Genomic DNA, 20,101 nt, shown 5'->3' on the forward strand with positions numbered 1-20,101 from the left:
AGATAGTGAGATCTGGAAGCACAAGACACCTCTTTGTGTGCTCTTTTGCAGGCAGAGGCAAACATATTTCTGCTCTGATCCCAGAGCCAGCCCTGTGCTCTGCTAGCATGGCACTGAACCAGAGAAGGTGCAACTCTCTCAGCAGGATGTGTGAGTTGGGGTGAGCCTTATCTTACCTGTAGCTGTGCATCTTCATCTTGGACATAGATCAGCACAGCCTGAAAAATTCTCACCCTACCTAAGTGGCAAAATCTCTGAGGGGCAGATGAGAAACAGACTGATTTCCTGACCTGTGATCCATACTCCAACTGACAAACCACACTGCCTCTTCTATGAGGACTTTGGTCATGCTGTGAAAAAATAATAAAAATATCTGGGTTTTATTGTATTGGTTGTAGAAGGACAGTTCGCTTTAACACTGGGGGACATTATCGGTAGGCAACCTGAGTATGGAGAAATGTGTTATTATTTAAATATTTCCAAGACACCTGGACTCAGACGGAGAGAAAAATTCTGAGAAGAAAATCAAGTTACAATTTATAGCAATTCCACATCAGAGAATGTGAGGAGAGATAATATTTCTTTCTATTAGAGACAAGGCCCACAGGAAGGTTACCTCTCCATTTGACTACCTGATGGAGACGAAAATAGAGAGAAAAGCTTTCAGGCCAAAAACCCTTTGCGTAGGATGAAAAGCCTAAGACTAGGATGCTAGTCTAATAAGATGTTACCACCTCATCAAAGGCTCACTTTGCTTATATTCTTAAATCATCACAGATGTGACTCCTATTTAAACAACCCTTTTCTTGAACATTTTACATCAAAGTCTATTGAATGCAAGCAAGGCTTTCTTAAGCCTTGGACAATGTAGTCTCAGCTTCTCAGCAGTCTCAAAAACAAGTAGATTCATTCAGTATCAGGTCTTTGCACTGAAGAAAGACTGAACAGCCTTTTTTTTTTTTATTCTACAGACAAAAAACCACAGCAAGTGCTACTTCTTAAGAATGCAGTCTGGATTACAGGGAAACTCTCATATTCTGGCCTATGAGAAAAAAAAAAAAAAAAAAGAAAAAAAGGCCCAAAGAGTCCTACTTCTTTGACATCAGTAATCCAAGGATGGTTTTCCCTTCCTGGCTGCTGGCTGTGTTCTGTGAGTGCAAACCAGAGTTCTGCATCAATCAGACACAGCAAGAGACATGCAAACTGGGGTGTGAGGACATTTACTAGACTGAAAGTTCAGTTAAATGAAGCAAAACTGGGGTAGTACTGAGTTTCTTGCATGTCCTTCAATGGAAAATTAAGGTGAGGCTCAAAACATCCAATTCCAGCATTTCTAGATCAACAGCTGTAGGTTAAAATGCTATTACATTGGTGCAGAAATGAACCAGTCTGCTGCAGCACAAGTGCCAGCCAAAAGCCTGTACAACTAGGATGACCTTTTTCAAGTTTTTGTTTATATCTTAAGACTTCACCAGTCAAAATGCCTTTCTGATATGGGGAAATCCGGAAATTCCTTTGCAGATAGGATTGCAGCTACTTCCCTGCCAAAAAAATCTCCAAAACACATAATATAAAAATAAGACAATGACCAAGTCCCACAGAAATGTTCAAAATGTTTCATGGATATATAGTAAACAATGAATATTTCCTCATAGTTGTAACATGTGTAACAGCTTTTAATTACCATTACATGGTAATTAAAATGGTAATGTGCTGCAGCACTGATCAAAAGCCTCCTCATTAATAACATCTAATGGACTACTCTTGTGCAGGTTTAGGAACATGTAGGCATGTACTCAGTGGGTCTGCTGTATCCCTGATGTATCAGAAATATGGTGCACAGAAATATCCAAGACCTAACTGCACTCTCCCATCTCACATCATGTAGTTGTACCACTCACCCTACAGCTGGATCACAGCTCTGTTGCTCATGATCAGTGCTATCTGTGCTCAAGTAAGAACCTAAACTGCAGATGCATAGCCAAAACATGATACAAAATGTCTGGGGCAGATGCAAAATATCCCAGAACTCGATGGGCTTCCTATCACGTCTTCTCCTCAAAACTCTTCTTAAAATCAAGCTTCAGTACACCCTTCTGGAATATAGGGACCACCAGCCTTCAAGCTGATCTAGTGCCCCATCAGTGGCCAATCCATCTAAAAACACAGCCTTCCTGGCCTCATAGTGCAGGAAAGCAACAAGAAATACTATACTGAATGAGGTCCTGAGTGATCAGTTACTCAAATCCTGATAAAGGATGGACACTTCATGTGCACTTCATGTGCTCATTGTAAACACAGAGAAAAGCTGGGTTGGCTCCCCTAAACATTTTTAGTTGAAGCTCCAGAGCTGCAGTGTATTTGACTGCAGTTGGTATTGATATGGGGAAACTTGGAAGTTTCTTTGATTCCAAAATTCAATTTAGAGAAACTTCATTAGGGTTTTTATATTTAACTGACAATAGACTGAAATGAAAGTGAGATGATGTTTATTGTTACAGAAACCAAAGTATCAGGAGTTAAGAGAACGGGAAGGCAGACTCAAGTAAGGGCTAATTCCTTGTGCTCAGACAAACATTACACATAGTACAGAAGTAAGAAGAAATACAAAAAAGCATACAGGCAGAAAGCATTCTGCTATCTTCCCTGCTACTAGTGGGGAACTTGAATTGCTTAAAAGTTGGTTGATGTTTTCTGAAGGTTTATTCAGATTTTTTACACTTTTTAAAATCTAAGTGTGTTGGGGCCCCTCCAGCAGTGTTGAAACAAAAACCTTGTAGCATGGATTCTGTAAATTCAAGTTCAGAGATTGGATTAAGGAGGACTTAAAATGATCATTAAAATGTACTTATACTCAGCTGTTTCAGTCTCTGTTCATGTTCTTTGTGCTCTTTGCTCTGTGGCGCTAACAATATATTCAGAAGACCAGGTTACTGCTGATTTGTGGCTGTTGCAGAGATCAGTGAATTAAACACTGCTGAGCGTAGTGGGTTTTTTGTGAGGATTCTTTTTGCTAAGAATAGAGTGAAAAGTGGTCACATTTTTTTTACAGAAATGATCCGGATAAGATGGTCTCTGTAAAAAATTGCTGAAGATATACCTTATCCCTGTGGTGACAAGAGAGCATATCTGCTGTCAGGTTCACTTGCTTTTTTTGGATGCCCAGAGAGAGCTTCCCGCAATTGCAGAGACACGTGGGTGAAGATAGTTTCATTTTGGCTAAGTTGCCATAGGGATTCTGCAGCTGGAGCTGCAGGAGAGCAAGTTGTCACTTGCCATCAGCTTTGTTTTGATCCTGCAGGCCAGTATGCATCTTAGATACTGCCTGGTTAACTCCTCTGCTGCTGATGTGGGGAGAACAGCTGGAATACAGGCAGTCAGTTCCTGCCACTGCTGGAGCTCACCTGGTCATTTGTGCCTTATTGAAGACTCAAAGTAAGAAATGATAAAGCTGTAATAAGCATTAGTCACTCAGTGTACTTGAAATTAGGAGTCTCTTGCAGCTGGGCTATGGCATCCCATTGCAGGACCCACTTTCATTTAAGGCCATCCAGTGCACTGGAGGAGCATGTTCTTAGCAAAGAGACCAGGGGATGATTAATGTACTGTACTTTCTGTCCACAGGTTGTAAGGGATGCTAGTATCTCTTTATATTATTTTAATAACTACCCATTCTTAAGCTAGACTTGAAAAATTTTGCTTCCAGGTATGCTCCAAGGTATGTTTCCCTTTCCCATGACTGGTGAGAAGTATGGAGAAGTATGTCTACATAATCTAGGACACAGGCATATGAGCTGCTGAAAGAAACAGCTGCTGAAATTAAACGAGAATAGTTGGGCTTGCCTTTTGCCTTACTCATTTCAGTCCATTTTAATAATGTCTGACACTCAGTGCTTTGTGCGTTTCTCCAGAGACTGGAATGGCCATAACATAGACCACAAAAGCTGGGACTAAAGAATTGCCTGTGTGACAGAGAAATTCCAAAGAAGATGGAAAATGTTGCAAGTATTTTGTCATCAAACTAATGCTTTGTTAATTACTCTGCTTGGATGGACTTGGTGACCAGTCCAAGTCTATGTGGATAGACAAGTGTGGTGGTTTGGGCTAGGCCTTCCATGGTGACCAGTTTGTAACCAAGGAAGGGTCCAGATTTACCCAGTATTCCCTACGATTTTTACGTAAGCCAAGGTATAAGAAGAAAGGAGGAGAGGCCTTCGCTCTCTTTCCTTCCGGCGGCTTGGAGGTGCAGGTTCCCTGCTGTTGAGTCTGTTGGGTTGGGGAGCGAGGCCTGGTTAGGCCTTGCCGACCTTGGGAGACAGAGGTTGCCGGCGATTGTTCCGGAGCGACTCTCGGTTGTCCCAGGAGAGTAGTGAGATATTTTCTTTGCTAACTTTTTTTAGTTGTTAGATATTGGGTCACTAATTGGGATATATACATATATATTTTATTTTTGGTTTTGTTTCTTTTCCCTTCCCCCTTCCCTTTCCCTTGTGAAATTGTATATTTTAATTGTATATAAGTGTAAATATATTTATATATCTCACTTTGGTTGTGTCTCTCTCGTTTCGGGTTTTCTTATTTTTTTTTCTCCCTCTTCTCCCTGAGGTTTTTTGGGGGGGGACTTCTGGTGGTAAGGTTTGGAGACTTGGCAGGGAGCCAGCTTCAAACCATATCAACAAGTAAACCCAGGGAATGGTGTGGGATTTTGTCACGTAGTGCACTGTTCTGAGTGATATACACAACACTATTTTCCGAGGCCCTTCCTGTAGTAACACTAAACTGATCTCTTGTGAAATAGTCCCCTCTTCTTCTGAGCCACTGTAAAAGGAGATAAAACAAGTGTAAGGCAGAAGCCCTGAGCAGACTCCAGCCTAAACAGAGGAGATGGGGAATCCAATCCAGGTCATCGGCTGCGTGGAAGGAGAGGTGGCACTGACTGTTTTTAGACTCTTGCAGAGTACATACTAAAAACACGAAGAGGGTAGTAATTTCTTTTTAAAGACAGTTTTAACACTTAATGGAAACAGTATGAATATTGAATTCTGGTGAACTCAATGATTCAGAAAGAGAGTGAAGCAGCCCCTGTTCGTCTGTCTGCCCTAGAACAGACTGCCCCCCACACCCTCCATTTCAATTCTAATGAAGACTTGCATTTGCAAGGATGCTGGGTGGGAGCTCATATTTAAGGCTCCTATTTTTTCCATCAGTAAGGTGCTGTATGAGCTCCTTTCAGAGCCCTTACCTTTGCAGGAATGGCTGATGCTAGTTACAGCCTGAGAGATACAGGAGAAAATGTGAGCATTAGTCTTTCTCATACTACACATACTTCATGCTGGCTTCCTTCACATGAGGTTTAGCAACTGATACTGTACATTAAAAAATCAGATGGTTTTCCCTAAGGCTATCACATCCACTAATTAAATCAAACACGCACAAGAGTTATACAGGGAGGCTGACAATGCGTTTGAAACCACTGTACTTCAAATACAGCCTGATGCACATCAGTTCAGGATGATAATATTTTTTTCCTGTAGAACTTTGTTCCAGGCATCCTGGTGGCATTTAAGCATATGTTTTACATTAAGTATGTTGGGTTCTGCTACAGGCCACCTGACCAGAAAGACACACTCACCCCCGACCAGGAATACCGAGTGGATGAGGCCCTCTGTACACAGATAGGAACAGCCTCACGTCCACAAGTCCTTGTCCTCGTGGAGGACTTCAACGGCCCCAATAGCTGTTGGAGGGACAAAACAGCAGGGCTGTGCTCATTTGCTAGGCTGTAGCCAGCATTACTAGGATGAAACTCTAGGACAAGGAGAAAGGAACAAGAAGGAGCTTTCACATGCCCTGAACAAGGTGAGCAGCATTCAAAGCGGAGGCAGATTTTTACCTTCTGAGCCCAGCTAGACCTCAGGTCTGGAGCAGGGCTCTGGTCATCACTAAGTGGTGTGGCAAGTGGCCTCCTGTCTTGTCTGGGTTTGTTAATGGAGACTACAGTGCAAGCCACAGAACACCCAATAGTTACTAAGTGGTCTATCAAGAACCAGACTGCAATGTAAATGATACAATAAAAACATTGGAGAGGTTCTTTCCCCACCCCCCATAAATACAACTCAAGTGAAATATTATAGTTTTAAAAACTGACTTGCAAATATCTTTCTGCTTCAATATAATGCTTTAGAAGTGAAACATATCTTTGGGGTAACAGTGGGAGCTCCCAAACAAATTTAATACCAAAGCAATATATCTGAATTTTGTGTCAGAGATACAGTAGAAAGCAGAAGTGCTTTCTTGAATGAAAATCTAGTTACGTGATAAAATTCGGTCTTATTCAGAAGAATACTCTAATAAAGCTGAGCAAAGTTCCTTCACGTTTTCTGAGACGGTTACAGGTTCCTTGTGTTAGCAGTTAGACTAAATGGCAACACTATCCCACACAGCCTGGAAGTTATGAATTTTTCTTAGATAAATAGTATGTGCTCATTTCCAAAAAGCTCTTAGGCCTCTGAGGTTACTGAGGAAGGCACAAAACCCAAACCAACAGTCTCCATCACAGGAGAATGGGAAAACAGGTTACTGACATGAGAAAATTTCATTTTCCTTTTCTGTAACTGGTGTTTCCTTATGGCCCTGTGTAATGCTTGTCTGTGGGTGCTAGAATGAAGCTTAGCTGGGGGTGTTGCACAGGGATGTTCGGGTGCACTTTAAACCTGTTTTGAATGATGCCGTTTCCATTCTCCACCGACACATCTTTGGCAGCTTGTAGACACTGCCAAGCTCTGCAAAGCACTGAAGTAGGGGTCAGTAGAAGGGGACTTATCTTTACTCTAAACATATAGATCCCCTAATTATTTCTGCTTGCTTCCCCATGGCTTCCTCAGTGCTTGTGGAGTTTGAGAATAGAGCTACTACTAAGAAATCGACTCCACCTGAATTAGCTGCTGGCTGCCAATTTCACTCCTAGCTTATGACAAAATATGTTAATGTATATTTTGGCTAGCAGAAGCAGGTATGAAGCAGAGTATATTTTTCTTTTTAACCTTTTCCTATCTTCTTGGAATATGCAGCTATGCAAAATCCTGACAGATGTTCCAAGCAGGTTTTCTTGCAGCAGGTGTTCATCCTCCATCAATAACTTTGCATGCAGAGCGTGAGATCATCCCAGCAATATGTACCAAGTTTTCTTAATTCTTGAGTTATCTCTTACTGCCATTGAGTCAAGTGTGTTCTTTTAAGCCAGTGCTGCTCATGCAGTGACTGTGAAGGACAGAAGGTGGCTCAGGATCCCTCATGGAGTAGCCCATGGTGCCAGGAGCCTAAGCAACTTCATTTTCACCACTGCAGCACCAGTCCAGCTCCAAACAATGCTGAAGCACAAGCAGAAACTTCCTTTACCCTAACAGCATCATGTTCTCAGGCAGGAAGTCAGTGCCTTCTGCATTATTCTGTGAACATGTGACAACCCATCAGGACATACAGGCCATCTGCAGCACTGAGCATTTCTTCCATGCCTGGATTCAAGAATCACTGATGCTGTTGGGTTTTATCTGCTATGGCAGTCTCAGTAACAATGACAATTTGAAAATGAACAACACTGACATATCAATTTCTGCATTAGGCTAGGTTGGAGTAGGGGTCATTCTCTTTTGAGCCATAGCTGTATTTTAATCGTGACACTTTCAAAATCATGACTTGATTCATAAATAATTGATGTGGCTGTTACACAATTTTGCCTTTGATCTTTTCAGAATGAAACATAATTCAACATATGCAGTGTCTTGAGACATGTAAACAAATAAAACTGAGGTACCAGTGAATACATATTGACAGAAATGTGGAGTTTGGCAGCATCACTAGTTTCATGGAGAAAAGAGTTACTGTAGTCTGAGAGTTTGAAATCATTAGTTGAAATGTCCTCAAATGAAAGCTCTTTTTGGTCATAGTTGTGAGAATTCTTCTTGATAGAGCATCAGCATAACTTTTTTCTTTTAAATCTTCTCATCTTTGCTACTGAATACAGATCTGGCTCCGACCTCTATTCTAGCTCAGCAACACTAAGTCAGTCCTCTTTTGTACAAAAGTAAAAATCACAGCCTCTCTCTCACATCAGTCCTCTGAGTCATGCTGAGCTAAAAGGGTCTAATCCAGAGTTCTTAGCCTGCCTGAACACTCTTCCTTGACTTCCTGTGGGCAACATCTCCATCCTCCTGGTCACTTGTAATCCAAGCACCGTCATGGAACTCTTTGTTCTGAAATGATGTCTCATTCAGCACAGGACTTTTGCATCTATAACCCATCACCACACAACATCTCACTCTAACGGGAAATGTTGCCTGCATCTCTGATCAGCTCATGGTCTCAACCGACATTGTCCTTCCAATCAACACCACATGCACTTAAAAACATTTTTATACATCTTCCTAAATACCAGCAGAGCTCTCTTTTTCCAGTCCCTTCCTTAACACTGCCTTTTGTTATGATATATACCAAGGAAAAGAAGAAACCCCAGTAATTAGATTTCTGCTACACTGTGATTGTGGTTTATTCTGGTGATCAACCTGATCTGTCTCCAGTCTATGTGTTTCTAGTTTTTTAAACTGCAATCTCATACGTACATATCAGAACAGAATATATAGGTCATAACTGTGAAGTATGTGATCATACCTAGGAATAAAATAATATTATACAAAGATCCTGGGGGATGATGGAGGAGAGTCATCAAAACAGTAGTCCCAGTAGTTGGGCAAAGTCTGTTTTACATCAAGGGGTGCTGACAGACTGAATCACCCTCACTTATAACTTAGTAATTTTGACACAGGTGGACGAGCCACTTTCACTTTATCTGAAAAGGGCAAATATACTTGTCATCTATATGGTCCAATAAATAGCGTGTTTATCACAAACTTCTCGCACAAAGAGGTAAATTAAGGGGGCCAACAACTGCTGGACCTACAGATGGGGAATGGAAAACAGAAGCTTGAAGGTGGAATATGATGCTCACTATGTGGTGTCAGTGAAATACTGCATGTGGTTTCAGGACTGATTTTTAAATACTCAGTTTTGACTATTAAAAGAATAACAAGCAAAAATACTGTTTGCATGGCACAAGCAGAGGGTAACACAGAAGCACAGAAACAACTAGGTTGGGAAAGACCTCTGAGATCATTGAGTCCAACCTATGATAACACCATCTTGTGAACCAGACCATGGCACTAAGTGCCACATCCAGTCTTTTCTTAAACACCTCCAGGAATAGTGAGTCCACCACCTCCCTGGACAGACCATTCCAATGCCCAATCACTTTTTATGTGAAGGGCGCGATCCCTTGGTTGTCCTGTATGTGCCGTGTATGTGCACTCATGATGATCTGTTCCATAACCTTAACAGGCACTGTGGTAGTTTGGCCTAGGCCTTCCTTGGTGACCAGTTTGTAACCAAGGAAGTGCCCAGATTTACCCGGTATTCCCTACGATTTTTACGTAAGCCAAGGTATAAGAAGAAAGGAGGAGAGGCCTTCGCTCTCTTTCCTTCCGGCGGCTTGGAGGTGCATGTTCCTTGCTATTGAGACTGTTGTGTTGGGGAGCAAGGCCTGGTAAGGCCTTGCTGACCTTGGGAGATGGAGGTTGCCGGCAGTCACTCCAGCGCGACTATCCGTTGTCCCAAGGAGAGTAGTAAGATATTCTTTGCTAATTCTTTTAGTTGCTAGATCTTGGGCTATTGATCGGTATATATATATATTTTATTTTGGTTTTGTTCCTTTTCCCCTTCCCCCTTCCCTTTCCCTTTTCCTTGAGAAATTGTATATATATTTCAATTGTATATAACTGTAATATAAGTGTAAATATACTTATATATATTGCTTTAGCTGTCTCTCTCTTGTTTCGGTTTTTCTTGTTTTTTTTTTTCCCTCTTCTCCGTGAGGTTTGAGGGGGGGGGGACTTCTTGTGGTAAGGTTTGGAGACTTGGCAGGGAGCCAGCTTCAAACCATATCAGGCACTAAGATTAGGCTAAGAGGCCTGTAGTTCCCTGGATCCTCCTTCCACCCCTTCTTCTGGATGGGTGTCACATTGGCCAACCTCCAGTCATCTGAGACCTTCCTGATCAGCCAGGACCAATGATAAATGATGGAGAGTGGCTCAACAAGCTCTTCTGCCAACTCCCTCATCACCCTAAGATAGATCCCATCTGGTCCCATAGACTTGTGAGCATCTAAGTGGCTCAGTGGGTCACTAACTGCTTTCTCCTGGGTTACAGGGGGCTTATTCTTCTCCCTGTCCCTGTCTGCCAGCTCAGGAGGCCAGTTTTCCTGAGGACGACTTGTCTTACTTTTGAAACTGATGCAAAGAATGCGTAAAGTACCTCAGCCTTTTCCTCATCTTTGGTAACTCTATTCCCCTCCACATCCAACAAAGAATGGAGGTTTTCCTTGCCCCTCCTTTTGCTATTAATGTATTTATAAAACCACTTTTTATTATCCTTTACAGAAGTGGCCAGAATAAATTCTAATTCAGCTTTCTCCTTTCTAATTTTGTTTCTCCATGACCTAACGACATCCTTAAACACTTCCTGAGTTGCCTGCTCATTTTTCCAAAGGTGAAATCCCCTCTTTTTTCCCCCTGAGTTCCTGCAAAAGCTCCCTGCCCATCCATGCTGGTTGCCTTCCCTCCTGGCTCTTCTTTTGGCACATAGAGACAGCCTGCTCCTGTGCCTTCAATATGTCCTTCTGGAATTATGTCAATCCTTCCTGGACCTCTTTGTTTTTAAGGGCTGTTTCCCAAGGTACTCTCCAAATCAGCATCTTGAGTAGGATGAAGTCTGCCCTCCAAAAGTCCAGGGTAGAGGTTTTGTTGGTGCCTCCCCTTGTTTCACCAAGTACCGAAAATTCTATCGTTTCATGGCCACTTTACCCCAGATGGTCTGACTACCAGACCATTCTAGTGAGTAAAGAGAAGAGAAAATATTTCTCAGTGCAGAAATTGTCAAAGGCAGAGCAGATTTTTCTATAGATAAAAGCTGAGTATAGGTTGGGTAGGTTAAGTGCTAGAATGCTTTCAGAAAAACTACAGTTGTTATAAATATTGACAAAGTAGCTGAAAGACATGAAGAAGAAAGAGGTCAGTCCTACATGGTCATTTATTGCTACCCAAAGGGTACTGTAAGAAAAAATACTGTATCTACCAAGGTTTGTACAGCATTTCTCTCCAAATCATCTATTTTTTATTGTAGTTGAAAGAAACCACAACACAGTGGTGATAAATGCAATGGAAGATCTACCACCTAAAACTATCTTGCTTTCCTTTGTTTATCATTTAACAAACAGATACCTCTTCATTGGTATAGTGAATTAGAAATGGGAGATTAATACATTATCACTGTTAGTCTTACTGGTTAATTGCTTTCATTTTACAAGTAAATTATTTCAGCTCAGTGCAAACAGCAAATCAATTTTTTTGCTACTGTCATTAGCACTAATCAATAATTAATTAGGAACATTAAAAATTGTTAGCGTGAAATTTTTCTCCTCTGTACTTATCTAAATGCCAAATTTATTTTGCTGAGAGGTTGGCATAAGACTGGGACAGCTACATGGTTGTGGAAAATAAGCTGAAGGAAAAGTTCAAGCTGAGAAGTAGATAGGATTTCTTATTAGTCTCAGTAAGTAGTCTATCTGACCAGGGCAAAATTTAACTGCTTTTTTTACTTTTCTAGATTAAAAATGGGATATTAAAGTTTAGTCTACAAATGTGATGACTCAGTTGAGTTTTGCAGACTCAATATTTCATTGATTTTCCTTTTAAATATTAAATTAATGTTCAATTCTACACTGACAAAAAAGTGTTGGGGTCTATCTCTCATAATTTACTGGAAGATAGCAAAAAATAAATCCCACGAGAATAATATTGCTGTGATTACAAAACAGCAACCCACTCAACTGCTTTCAAATTTTACCAAACTTACATGAAAGAAAATCATCTCTCAATGAATGTTTCAGGAGTTCTATGTTCAATTTAAGGAAAGCAAAACTCTCCCAACAGATTATGCTCCCTCAGAATGTGAGTCCTGCATCACAGACAATTTCATGAGAGATAAAAAAACACTTTAAAGTTTCTAGGACGTCATGTCCCAGCACAGGAGACTCTCTAAATGGGGTAAAGCTGTAAGCCAAGGCTGTCAGCAGGCTCTGTTCAGGGTACCTCAGGATATGGGCAAAGATAAATGCAGTGTGAGTTCCTTCTTGGCACTCCAGGGAGTTTAATATAGGTGAAAACAAGTTCAGGTTTACTTCAATTCACACTGGAATCGAGAAAGCTCCTGTATAAGCCTACAACTGAGGGAATGCAGCTACATAGAATTAATGATGGAATTATTGAAGGAGTTAAGGGGTGTAAGGACCAAAACTCAGCTGTCAGCAGGAAGGAGTTTGATGGGGTTGAGCAGCGGGCCTTGGGCAACAGGGGCTGAGAGAAATCCCATAACCTGAGGACTGGACACTTCATCACAAGACTTATTAATGTTTAGCTATGTTGATTGTCCTGTCTCTTTTAGCAAGATATGGAAAGACTTTGTGATGATGTTATCAGACCATGTAGAAACCCCTTTGTTCTCTTACCCTCATGTGGTCCTAGCTAAGGGAAAATATTAACCACTTCTGTAACTGTAGCAGAAAATTGTGTAATCCTCTAGTTAGCATAATCCATCCCCTAATTAGCATAACCCGTTGTCTTCGTTAACATGTCCTGCCCCCAAGACCCTTATATTGCGAAGTGCGTATTCAGTAAAGATTCCAGTTTCTACCCCCGAATTGGGATCGATTAGTTATTGACCTCCTACAAAGGGGTCTCTAAAAAGTGCCTATGTACGTGGCCCATGCGGATACCCTGGTTAAAATCATGCAATTCAGACAATGTTGTGGAGCCCTTACCTCACCCCAGCACAGTTGCACATATCTGGATCGGAGTAGTAAAGATTAGATGCCACGGGTTTGGTTCAGATGACCCAGGAGAAGTCTGGATTACAGATTTTGCATATTAGAAATGTATATATAGCAACATTAGTCATTAGCTACTCTCCCAGCCTGGATCTGCATGTTTAGTTTAGGCTAATTTCTTCATCATTGAGGTGCCTTACCTTGCTGTCACTGCACTGAATAGCCACATCTTTTTCCATGGCACATCTTAGAAGTGAGAGACTGGCAAGTCCTTTCTGAAGGAAAACACTTTTACCAAACATGTTTTGTAGAAGTGCCAGTGTCCTATTCTAATACTCTGCACTATCACAAGCATTAATGGGCAGAACAACTCTAACTCATAAGCATGTGCATACATGCTCACATACATGTATATACTCATATGCTTATAGTACAAATACAGATAGCATAATAATTGCCTTTGATTAACACCTGAGACAGTGTTGCATTGGGCTGCATGACAGGGAGAATTAAAATACTGGACTACAACGGAAAATTAAGTTTTCACTGTTAAAAAGCGCATTGGCTGGCTGTAGGTCAATGCTTTGGCTCAGCACAGGACCCCATCAAACATCTTAAAAACTTTGCTTTTGTACATAACACATCACTCTGGCATTTTTCATGTTCCAAGAAACAGTGATGTGAGCTAAGCTGCATCACAATGGCTGGTTGCATCGTCCCATTTTTATGGGTACATCAAGCATGCCACAAAACCTTTGCTTTTTACTGAATTCTGAAAGAGGAATGGTAAGTCACTAACAGGTTAGATGCAGTCTCAAAAACAGAAGTTCATTTTTTACAATGCAGACACAAATGCCAGTTAAAGAAATTAAGTCCAAACTCAGATGCCTAATCAATTCAGTCTATGTTCAGGCATTTAAGGAAGTAAACCAAGAATTTCCAGATAAAACTAACTTCAGCTAGAAATGGCATCACTTTGGTATGACTTTCATAATCTGAATATATAATGATAAATAAAAGGTTTTCGTTATGTATCTCTAGTGAAATTCATCTCCCTTGGCCTCCTGATTTATAAAGAATATCAAATAACTTATCAAAATTCAGCAGTTTGTTTTGCAAAAATGATACACTCTTGGTAAAATGTTCGCTGTGAGAATACATATGTTACTGCAATCTTCTACATACCTTCTTAGAGAAATAAGCATAGTAGTTAATACACTGCTTTAACTGAGGATGTTGGTGGTAGGACATAATTTTCCCAGAAAAATAATCTGGAAAATAAACAGTGCCTAGAATTAATGGAAATGTAACTAAAAATTAAGATGTCTCCAGTATGAATTGACATTGTTTGTTGGCAGCTTGAGGAAAGATATTTTCTATCCCTCACCTTTAACAGATTGCTTCCCTTGAGGCCTAAATTCTAAGTAAACTGTTCTGATACTGTGCAACAGATTTGTCTGAGCAACCAGCTGAAATTCAGCAGTAATTGCCTACGGTGATATTTTTATCAAATCTCATTTGGAGATCTCAAACTCTGGATGGTTCATCATATATTTCTGTCTGCAAATTCTCTGCATTAGATACTATGGGAGTATTTAATCCATAGAAATACTGTTTTTCATATTAATGAGTTATAAATGAGAGCTTAATTACTACTAATTCCTTGAAAATCCACTGTTGGTGATTATAATCACTAACGATTAGATTGTTAAACATTCATCTTTGTCTATCTTTAGCAAACGTAATGAGAAGTTATGGATCAGATCCTCAGTTTCTGATTCTACTGTGAAGTGCCAGTGGAAAAGAACATCTGCTGGCTGCAAGCAGTACCAGGTCACCCTTAGCACTGACACAGGGGCTGACTAGGAGACAGCAAAAGATGTGAAGGGAATGTATTGCATTCCTGCAATCCACAGCCCACAGAAATGTCTCCAGGGACTATTTCTCCTGATGTAACTCAGAGTCCTTTCATCCAAATCTGCTACTACAAAACCGAACTACCCCAAACTTCCTCGTTTCGATATCAGGAGAATGAGGAGGGAGGCTGATACCCTGAAGGCACCAAATAACTTTTTGCAGTTACAAGTGCAATGTGGGCTGGCACAGAGATTTATATACCTCTATATGACTTCAACTGACATTAAGTAATAATTGTTAGGCTTCTGATGGGCATTTAAAATGTTTTCAAACTGCTTCATCACCCATTTGACCACCTTTCTACAGCTGGTGCATAGAGCTACTTTCCCCAGAACAGCCTGCAGCACAGTAGGTGCACTTCAGACAGACCAAAGTTATCTAGTCCAGCATTCTTTTGCCCTTCAAATGTTCTTTTACTACTTATTTAATTATGCATTATTTTAACTAACAAACTTGCAAACCAATACCAATTGGAATGGCTGGTTTCCATCTGGATAAACATGAAGGAGTTTGCTTTTTTTAGTGTACTTTACTAAAGTTTGTGTTCCTCCTTATTGCAGTATTGTACCTAAAATATTTATTTGCTCTGTTACAACACTGGCATTTAGTAAAACATCTTGGTGTCTATTCTTCAGCAAGGCTCAAATCCCATCCTTATTTAGGATGTGTCAGATAGCCACTAGCAGGTGAAGCTGAAACCATTTTAAAAGTTACTGCAGGTATCTTTCCTCTTTCATTATTTAGGGTTTGTATCTCTACCACTGTGTGCACAATAACCGCTTGAGATCTTTCCATCCACTTGGAAGAAAAATCATCCAGTGTATATTTTAAATAATCCTTACCTGGGAATTTAAGTTAAAAGGATGACTTGTGTAAAGGTAGGTAATGACACTATCCTTTCCACTTGCTCTGCTGAAAGAGCTGTATCATCCAAGAAGGCCGGAAATGTGGTAGCAGTCGTTTCTTAAACGACCTCAGTGGTGCTTTCAAGAGAACATCTTTCAAGAGCAATAATTTCTTCCTGCTCTTTGTCAGAGCCCTTTTCTGCACCTCTTTCAGCTGGAATTGACTTTTTGGAATAGGAAGAGACTGCTAAAAAATAATACAGGTGCAGCCTCAATAGCATGCTGCACAATGGCATCACTGGTAAAATGTATCTGGAAAAGACTGAGAGAAATAAAAAAAATACTGCACATATTGTATATACATATTGTATATAGTTCTACATACATACAGAATCTAGATAAATACGTGTGTGCTCTATCATATATATAGAACTACAAATACAAATTAAAGAACATAATCCTGTAATTCACTTAAATACATAAATTTAAGAAATGAGGAATCCCATTGAGCCCAAATGAGGCTGCCAAGCGCAGGGATTTGAACGAAATGACCATATATTTTATATTTAAGTTTGTTGCTGAACTGGAACTATGGATAAGAAAACTTATATGAAAATTATTCACTACCTGTACTGAAAATAAGTTTAACAGACAAAAAAGTATTAATACAAAATATCTGACCATAAACACAGTGAGAAAGGACTATCTCCTGCTCTGTTATATGCAGGTTTCAAACCTCAGTTTATTATTTGCTTTCTTATTTTGAATATATTTGGTATCTGAGCAACTCACTGTCAGAATAAGATAAAAAAGCATGTGACAGCTTAATATAAATTAAGAAACAACTTAAAGCTCTGCATAAATGCATATTGAGTAACAATATCAATGAAAATTGTGGTTGATGAAAAATATAAACTAAAATTTATTATGCTACACATAACCAGCTACATACTTAGGCATGAATCCTATCTCTAGCAACTGCTACTAACCAGTTTTGGCCTCTTGAATGAAAATAAAAAGTCACACTTACTAAGTTTAAGCAGTTTTACTGGGAAGCAGAGACTTTCTGTAGGAATAGGCCTGAGTAACTGGCAGAACTGTTCAGCAGTCTTTTGTAATAATTTTGCACTTGCAGATTTAAGAGTACAGAACTTTGTGTTACTTGTTACTTACTTCAGGTCGGTTCTGTGAAAACATAGTTTTATAGTCCCGCCATTTAAATCAATAACGATATTCTTAATAATTTTAGATTATTAAAGCTATACAGAAACAATTTTTTCTTTTTTTTTAGTTTTACCTCATGATAATAATTGTGTCATTTTGGATTAATAAACAGAATTATTACTGGGTATTTTGTTTGAATTCCAGACTAGAAACTAAACGAGACAGTGGTGATCCCACTCAGTTAATAAGCAGGCTTTTGGAAGCAAGGCTGCAGTTACTGAAGTAGCTTTCTTTTGGTTTGATTTCAGCTGGACTGGTTCCCTCAACAAGCTCTCTGTTGAGGACCAAAATCCTAGGACCAGAAAATTAGTGGAAGTGGGGATGCAACAGGGAGAGTGAGACTCTCCCCTGTCAGGTAATATGGATTTATGTTGTGTTGAACTGATCTTGGGAGGAACTGCAGCCTGAACCATCAATTCCCCGACAGAATCACTGAAGCGAAAACTACAGGTTTAAAGACTGACCTCTCATTTTAGGATTCTTGCTCAACTCAAAGCCAACTTTCAGATTTTCTCAGTAGTAATGCATAGAAGATGCAAATTCTGAACATCACTAGGAACTGCTCCCAAAGTATTTCATTTCAGCTCCGACATGGATTATACAAATGTAGACTTACTGAGATTTCTTTCAGTTAGTATATTTGGTTTTGTTCAGTTAGTATATTTGGTTTTGTTTCTGACACATGGCCTATCTGTGTGCAGAGCAATCTGCCCCAAGAGATTCCATGGGTTCAAGAGCTAGGAAAAAAGTATTTCACTCTGTTGGGAAGCATATGCCTTGATACGACACTTTGAAACGCACCTTTTGTTTCAAATTAAGAAGTGGACAGAATTCATAATACTACAGCTTCTCTACCCTGGAGCTCCCGGACGGGGTGGGGCAGTCCGGGAGCAGCGAACTCCCCTCACGGCTCTCCCTGTAGGAGAAGACCCTGCCCCAGCCCTAGGGCGCCCAGACGACCCCCCTCCCGGAACGGCAGACCCCCCTCCCGGAACGGCAGACTCCCCTCCCGGCTCTCCCTGCGGGATAAGACACGATATCCCGTGGGATGGCCCTGTATATAAGCAGCACACTCCCCTCACCCCCGCCCCGCCCTGTCCGCCCTTTGCTGCACCGCCCCAGGCGGACCCGCGGTCGCTGCGGCGCATGCGCGGGCCGGAGGGGGCGGTGCGCGCGGGCCGCGGCGGCGGGAGCGTGTGAGGGGCCGGTGAGTGGAGCCGGGGCGGGCGGGAAGGAAGGAAGGAGCCGAGTGAGGAGGAAAAGGAGCGGCCCTCCTCCTCCTGCTGCTGCTGCTTTCCCCCTGGGAATCGGTGCGGGAGTGAGACCCGCCGCGGGCTGAATTGCCCCCTGGGCTGGGGGCACCGTCAGCCTCCCACACGCGCGGCGGAAGGAGCCCTTGAGCCGCGCTCCGTAATGGCCGGGGGTCGTCCTGCCCCCTCAGCCGGGGCACGGCTGTGCCGGAGGGGGCCTTGTGGTGCCCTAGGGGACGCGGGACCATGCTGATCTCTTTAAGGTCTTTCATCTTCCGTGCTAAAGCGTAGAAAGGCTGCCAAGCGCAGGTATTTTAGGACCAGTGAATTAAGAGGAGTCCTCGTAAATTATGTAAACCAACCCTTATGTAAACCAGCACAAACATAAGTTGTGCTCTTAGCATCCTTACTTGGTCTCAGCTGCAAACTAAGTGTCTTGTGATCCGTCCTGGTCTTGGTGGCGTCACATGTACAACCTTCCCCGGGCAGGAACACCCAGAATTCAAGCTTTGCCAGATACTAGTCCTTGTGCTATCATTGCCAGTTAATCTAAATTAGTTGTTTTGTGAACGTGTTGCTCTAAACATAGTTTCCTTTGTGAGCTCTGGGATGGGATCCCGTTGAAGATTAAGACACACACAGTCAGGAGCGACGTAGGTTTTCATCCAGTGGCTCAAATATGTTTAGTGTAGGTTGTCCTGTGCAGGGGTGTTTGAGAAGCAGCATTACTTTGATTTTCCATAATATGTGATTGATTTATAAATAAACTAATTTTTCAAGTTACTTCACACTTTTTTTTTGATGCCTAAGTGTAGTCCTTGTTGGGTGTGATGTGATTACTTACAAATAGGTGCAATTTGAAGTACTGAATTTCGTTACACGGGCATTACTTCTGTTATCAGAGATATCCTTTTTTCCTTTTCCTCATTAGTGACACTTATTTTTCTGTTAATGATTCTACAATCCCAACTTTTACTTAAGAAAACACTGAAGGCAAAATGTAAAAATAAAAAAAAAAAATCTTTCCTCAAATGCATTTATGGAAATACTTAACAGAGATTGGCCCCAGAAGGAACTCTATTATTAAGTACTTCCATAAATACATATGTCTTTACGAACCTTCTTCTATCCCAATAGCTCTCCTGTTGTTGCAACCCACTATTTCTTTTTTCCTTCACAACAGTTTGTTTTCCATTTCCCATGCTATTTCTGGTCTCCTTCTGCCAACCTAATCTTTTTTCTGGTGGTGTACTTATACCCAGCATAACATATTTAGCTGTAAGTACTTACATTTAAAAGTGTTTGGAGTGCTTTGTTTATTATCTTTGTCTTGGCAACATGCAGATATTCCTGTCAGCTGATGAAATACCTTTATTGCCTTACTGAAATTTCCAAACTTTCTGTTTGATTATCAAGTTATATTATGATTGACAGTCAGAATCCAGCTGTTGAGGTTACTGTTAAGGTTCTCTCTCTGCATGTTGTGTGTATCACTACAGATAAATGTACTGTCTTTCCAGCAGTTTTAGCAGTGCAGACAAAGTAGTGTCTTTGACTGAGGTGTTTTTCTATATTCAGTCACTAAAGTCCAGCCTTCCCAGTGTTTCAGCAATCAACACCTTTGTTTTTCGTTGTCTAGACCTTGTCTAAAAGGTAGACTGGAATTAATGTTAGTTTTATGTAACTGGTTTGGGCTCCTACTTGTTTTAAGGAGTATGTCCAGTCTTTACCATCAGCTGGGTTTTCTTCATATGCCTCTGCTGATTTTAAGCTGGGCATTTTTGCAGATGACACCAAGTTGGGGGGTTGTGTTGATCTGCTGAAAGGCAGGAGGGCTCTGCAGAGGGACCTGGACAAGCTGGAAAGATGGTCTGATTCCAACGGGATGAGGTTCAACAAGGCCAAGTGCCGGGTCCTGCACTTTGGCCACAACA

At 41.0% G+C, this 20,101-nt stretch overlaps 1 protein-coding gene and 1 long non-coding RNA gene across 9 annotated transcripts in view; one reads left to right on the forward strand and one right to left on the reverse strand.

The window, feature by feature from the left end:
• The window catches only part of LOC108495638, a 34,223-nt gene extending 16,359 nt beyond the window's left edge, over window positions 1–17,864 (reverse strand). For both annotated transcript variants that reach the window (XR_001874179.1, XR_001874178.1), the window contains exons 1-5: window positions 17,719–17,864; window positions 16,724–16,878; window positions 15,691–15,940; window positions 14,117–14,202; window positions 12,926–13,010 (exon numbers count right to left, since the gene is read on the reverse strand). This is a non-coding gene — a long non-coding RNA (uncharacterized LOC108495638). The remainder of the gene's footprint in view (window positions 1–12,925; window positions 13,011–14,116; window positions 14,203–15,690; window positions 15,941–16,723; window positions 16,879–17,718) is intronic.
• Window positions 9,474–20,101, forward strand: part of ORC5 (origin recognition complex subunit 5) — a 75,196-nt gene continuing 64,568 nt past the window's right edge. For 4 of the 7 annotated variants that reach the window (XM_017811568.1, XM_017811572.1, XM_017811574.1 and 1 more), the window contains exon 1: window positions 18,072–18,124. The gene's annotated coding sequence lies outside the window, so the exon portion shown is untranslated. Of the gene's footprint in view, window positions 9,675–15,592; window positions 15,727–17,165; window positions 17,273–18,071; window positions 18,125–18,198; window positions 18,477–20,101 lie in introns of those variants that run through there. The other 3 variants (XM_017811569.1, XM_017811570.1, XM_017811571.1) reach the window with 3 other exon arrangements.

Source organism: Lepidothrix coronata, unplaced genomic scaffold (genome assembly GCF_001604755.1).
Source record: "Lepidothrix coronata isolate B3197 unplaced genomic scaffold, Lepidothrix_coronata-1.0 Scaffold32, whole genome shotgun sequence".
In the NCBI taxonomy this organism is placed as follows: Eukaryota; Metazoa; Chordata; class Aves; order Passeriformes; family Pipridae; genus Lepidothrix; species Lepidothrix coronata.